Here is a 5881-nt window from a genome sequence, read left to right as displayed (position 1 = left end):
TAAAATCCACGAGGGAAGATTCTGAATTAAGCAGTGTTCTCTCTCTAGATCCTTCTCATCCTCTTAGACTAAGGCTTCCCTACAATGCTGTAACAGGGTAAAGGACTTCAGCATATCCAAGGAATAAGGCCAATTGTCTGGGGTTGCCATGTCACCTAATCGTGTTTTGAAAGATCTCAGAGCTGCAGGCTTTGTCAGCAGAGTTAACATTTTATTAAGTATCTCAATCACCTTCTCCAAAAGATGGCATTACAAGGGATCTCCAGACTCAACCTCCTTCTCCCCAAATGGCTCCGGCTCCCTACTCACATTTCCAGGCACACTGGGAACAGCTGCATCCAGCCCAGTGCTCACCCTTCCCCCTCTAACCCAATTTCACTATGAGGCTGGCTGCATCTCATCCATGTCCTGCTTACGCCAGCCAAGTGTCATGGCCGTGTGCCAGTTCTTTCCAGAGAAGAGGGGAATTTCTCACAGCTGCCTCTGCCTCTCTCACTGCATGTGTGTGTCGAAGGTAAGGATGTGGGTTTTTCTGAGAAAGATGCTTATGGAACCACCTGGAATTCAAACTCTCCCTGGCCTGGCTCCAGATCATCCTCTAAGCAAGGGGTGGGCAAACTTTTTGGCCAGGGCCACATTGCAAAACTGTATGGAGGGCTGGGTAGGGAAGGCTGTGCCTCCGCAAACAGCCAGGCCCCTGCCCTCTATCCGCCCCCGCCCACTTCCCATCCCCTGACTGTTTCTCTCAGAACCGCTGATCCATCCAGCCCCCCCTGCTCCTTTTCCCCTAATCGCCCCCTCCTGGGACCCCCACCCCTAACTGCCCCCCTGGATCACACCCCCTATCTAACCCCCCCCATCCCCTGACTGCCCCAACCCCTATCCACAGCCCCATCCCCTGACAGCCCCCCTCCTGGGATTCCCACACCTATCCAACCGCCCCTGTTCCCCGTCCCCGGACCGCCTCCCTACAGAACCTCCATCCTATCCAACTGTCCCCTGCTCCCTGTTCCCTGACTGCCCCTTAGGACCCCCTGCCCCTTATCCCCCTCACCCCCTTACCATGCTGCTCAGAGCAGCAGGAGCTCGTAGCCCTGCTGCCTGCCTAGAGCCAACCATGTCTCCTATGCTGCCCAGCAGGAGCTGCAGGCCAGAGCGCTGGTGGCGTGGGGCACTGAGGTTGTGGGTGTGGGAGATAGCTGGGGAGCTCCCGGCTGGGAGCTCAGGGCTAGGCAGGACAGTCCCATGGGCTGGATGTGGTCCACAGGCCGTAGTTTGCCCACCTCTGCTCTAAGCTCATATCCACTCATTCCACTCATCCTATCCTGGTTTTCTCTCTGGCCTCCTCCCCAAGGCTCTCCGTAGTGGGCAGGGTCATACTTTCACTTGAGTTGCTCCTCCTTTTGAAAAGATCACCACTTCTGTACCTTCTAGCACTGGAGACAGAGAAATAAGTGTAGTGCATGGATGATATAGGAATGAACACCACCCCGGGAGATCGAGGAACAGGACTCCATCCCTAAAATGTTTACCAAACACTAGTGAGTGCAAAAGACAAATAGCATACCATTAGCAATAACTATGAAGCTAATTATACTGAACTGGAATAACCCACTGGATCTAGTTCAGTTTGCAAAAATACATTCTGAAAAGCAGAATTGTAAGCAAATACTGAGAATAATATGGAATGCAGTTAATTAGTTCCAAGATCTCAGATACTTGTGAGGAGGGCTGTACAAAGCTTAGATAAATACACCTTAGTGATTCCATATATCCTGGTATTTTAGACTTGGAGATAGAAAATCCCTCCTGAATGTGGCATTGCATCTTCATGCCTCAGCAGAGCTGAATAACGGAGACTCTCAAGGTTTTGTTTCCTCTCAAAAAAATTAAAACTTTATTTTATGAACTTGCATCAGATGGACAATACAGTTGTGCTCATAAATATGATGGGTTTTCAGGGTTGCCAATACTCACAATATTTGGTGTTCATCTGAAAGCCTCAGCTCTTGGAGTCATGTTATTTACACAAGAATCTCAGGTGTCATTCAAAAACAGGAAAATTAACATTTTCCCCAAAATAATTCCCCCCAAGGGTTGCAGATGAACATCTGAAAACAGGAATCCTAAAGCCTCCAAAAACAAAAATTAAAAGAGCCCCAAATGTATTCTTCTTAAAATCTGATTATTTTAAACCAATCTCATGATTTTGGGGGGCTTGTTGAATGCTTGGGGTTGGCAATACTCAGTTTTGCTTTTATTCATTTTTTTTATTTTGCCAGCCTCATATTTCCATAAATAATTGTGGCCGTGTGTGTTACTTTTGTTAATATGAAATTTCCTGCATTCTAGAGATCATTTTTTAAAATTCAGAGACCAAAAAGCCATAGATAGGGACACCTCAGCAGCAGACCAGAAAATGAAGGGTTTGATCCTGCTCCATTACAATCAATGAGGTATTTTCATTTGACTTGAATGGGCGCAGGATCAAGCCTTAAATCCTGTATTATTATTAATTTAGCATCCAAATCTGCACTATAGGGCATAAAAATAAAGCGGAGAAATAAATGGAATACATCTTCCTCTGTTTAAATCTCACCGTCAACTGTCTGTTGTTCAGGAATGAACACTGCTTTGGAGGAAGGAGATCGTAGGAACCTAGAAGTGTATTTTATTAATTGAATGGATTACACAGTCGTGTCAGTTTCCAGTGCTCTCCTGTTCCTGGGAGTTGAGCAGAGTCAGTCACCAGCACTTTGCATGTTTGATTACAAAGTGCTTTGAGATGAACTGCACTAATATTAATCAGTGCTCATAACTCACCCTGTCAGATTTAAACTGGTGCATATTAACAGATATTAGCTGCAAGGACTGTGGCTCAAAGGCGTTGGGAGCTCAGTAGTGGACAGCAAGTGGTTGCAGCCCGAGTTAGCACTTCCCCTCTATTGAACAGGGCAGACAGGATCTGTTCGGGCCGGTTCCCCTTAGCTCCATTAAAATGCAGCTAGACAGTCAAGCGGTACTAGGTATCAGAGGGTAGCCGTGTTAGTCTGGATTTGTAAAAAGCAACAGAGTCCTGTGGCACCTTATAGACCAACAGACATATTGGAACATGAGCTTTCGTGGGTGAATACCCACTTCGTCAGACGCATGAAGTACCAGGGGTAGGCACTGTGGTTGGTCTCCCTCTCTATGTGATGTCATGGAATGATCTGAAGGGACAAGCTGAGGTGCTCTGTGTTGGGAATTGAAAGCAGGATAAAGGTGAGTCTGCAGTATGTTCCCAGGATTCTGGCATTCCTAAGAAATACAGCAGTCAGGAGTGCACTGGGGAGCCTGGATGACAGTGGCTCTAAAAGATATTAAAGAGGAAAGGATTGTTCCTTGATAAACATGGATCAAAGTGGAGATCCCAGAAGGTGTCAGACAAAGTTTAAGTTCAAGGCACCCCTTAAGGGAGCCTTGGCAAGCAGCCATTCCCTGAAGCATCCAAGAGAACATGCTTGTCAGAAGACTGGCTCCGAGCAGATCCTCTGGAAAACAAGTTAGTTTCCTGTGAATGGGAGTCAGATCAAAGGGAAAAGTTAATGGATGGTTAGACAGTGGCTAAGTGATACACAGCATGATTGCAACAACTCACCTATGCCAGCCTGTTTCTTTTCTTGTAAAGATAACTAACACCCCTTTGATTAAGAATTTTTCCTGTCCAAACATACATTGGGATGCGGCAAAGCATTACCAGTTATGATGAAAACCACAGAGCAAGGAAAATGGGTGTCAAGGACACAGAGCTCTTGTGCCCATGCCTTAGACAGTCCATTTCGAAGGGTGGCATTGGATCCAGTAGAGCTGCTGAAAAGTATCTCAGATGGTCTACACTACAAACTATTGTGAAACTCTGGCCTTGTGGCCTGCAGGGTCTGAAAGGATTGCATGTGCCTGGATGGGCCAGCCAGTCAGGGTGTGGTTCCAGCGCTCACATGGCCTTGGAGCTGGAAAAGGTTCCAGCTCTGATATTCCAACGGAGATCTATTTTTACAGAGCAGGGCCAAGCTGTGATATTTGGATCTAGCGATGGCCCTGCTATAGCACACACCCACACAAAAATCTGTTCACAAAAATGAGCAATGTGTTGCCCATGCAGCACTGTCTAGAACCATCGCGTTGAAAACTGGACTCTTGTTGTGTCACCTCTGCCTCTGGTTCTTACGGGAACAAAGGGGTTTCTTGTTCATGTGAATCGGCACAACCAATTGTCTTTATGTTACATGGGCCCTGTGCCAGCTACATATGGTTGCCTGTCCCCATTTTCAGATGCACTTACTGGAAGCCAAGTGTAACGAGCATCACTCTAACCTATCTCGGTGCCTATACCACACCCTTCTCCACAAGATCTGAGCTGTTCCAGTAATTCTAAGCAAAACCAGACAGTTGCAGAATGAGAGTCCTGAGGAAATGAATGGGGCCTGTGTTGGCTTGAGCAGAAAGTGGAGCCTGAGCATTGTGACAATCTGAAAGCTGAAAAATGGATCTGACTGGGACAAATCCCTCCATGACGCCTTCCACATTGGCGAGAGGGTGGTTGGCATCTCATCTCCACACTGTCATTAGCCAGTGGCTTGGAGGCTGTTCAAAATACTTTTAATGACATTCCAGAGCAGGTGAAATGGCCTCATTTTAGGAGTTTGATAACCAATCTGAATCTCATGCCAGGTTCCCTGTGAATTTCATGAGGTTCGTAAAGCTTGGAGTAAGCCTGAGGCCAGGATTTGGGCGAGCCAAGGGCACCGTTCTGGTTCCAGGTGGGTGACATATGGAACTGCAGTTTGGCCTGTAAGGCCCCGAACATATTCATTGCATTCCTATTCATAGCCATGCTGCTGTGCAACTGGATTCAGAGGCAAACTCACTGCTTGCTTTCACAATCTGAAGAAATCTCCATAAATGTGTGCTGCCCCCTAGTGGACACATATGGAAATAGCTAAAGTTCCATCTGTTGGCCTTTGTGGCCAGTTATTATAAACACCTGAGATACACTGTGTCCCTCTGTAAAGAAACAGTTGAGCTTTCACCATCACAACTTTCTCATGTGTGGTGCCAAATTCACACCAGCAATATGTTATCAGTGCAGGGGATCTCAAACTTCATTGTACTATTCTCCCCTTCTAATAAAAATTGCTACACAACCCCAGGATGGGGGACTGAAGCCTGAGCCCCACTGTTCCAGGTGAGTGGAGGGGCAAAGCTGAAGCCCAAGGGCTTCAGCTCCAGGCAGGGAGCCTGTTACCTGAACCTCAGTAGCCCTCCACTGGGGTTGGGCCCTGCCCCCCTCTGGAGCCACAAATGCTGGAGGAGGAGATAGCTGGTGTGAGTTCCCCACCTTCCCAGGGGGCTCAGGAATTTGGCTTTAGCCCTGGGGTGGCAGATGGCAGGCTCTGGCAGTACAGTGGCTGGCTCCAGCCAGAGGCTCTGATTGTGGGGCTTTGGCTGCGTAGCAGCGGGCAGCACTTCCCTCGTTCACAAGGCCTAGCGGGCTCTGTCCTGCAGCACCGGGTTCACCTCCCCCAGGCTCATTTCCCCTGGCCCCCGCTACCTCCCCCAGGCTCACCACTCTGCTCATCACCCATGCTGCCTGCTTACCCACCTCCCCATCCAAGGCTCAAGTTCTCCCCCAGCTAGACAGGACTGAGTAAGTCTACTGTGAAAACTGATAGTTGTATGTTTGTCCATAGCGCTTTTCACTGCCTCTCAGCTAGCTAACAAGTCTGCTGCTTTGAAAAGTGATATTAACAAACATACAAATATCACTTTTCACAGGAGTAGACTTACTAGCTAGCAAGTCTAAAAAAAATGCAACCAAAAAAGCAAAAGCAGCAATAAA

Source organism: Gopherus evgoodei, chromosome 1 (genome assembly GCF_007399415.2).
Source record: "Gopherus evgoodei ecotype Sinaloan lineage chromosome 1, rGopEvg1_v1.p, whole genome shotgun sequence".
Classification (NCBI taxonomy): Eukaryota; Metazoa; Chordata; order Testudines; family Testudinidae; genus Gopherus; species Gopherus evgoodei.
The sequence above is the reverse complement of the archived record's forward strand: the minus strand, read 5'-3'. Positions refer to the sequence as shown.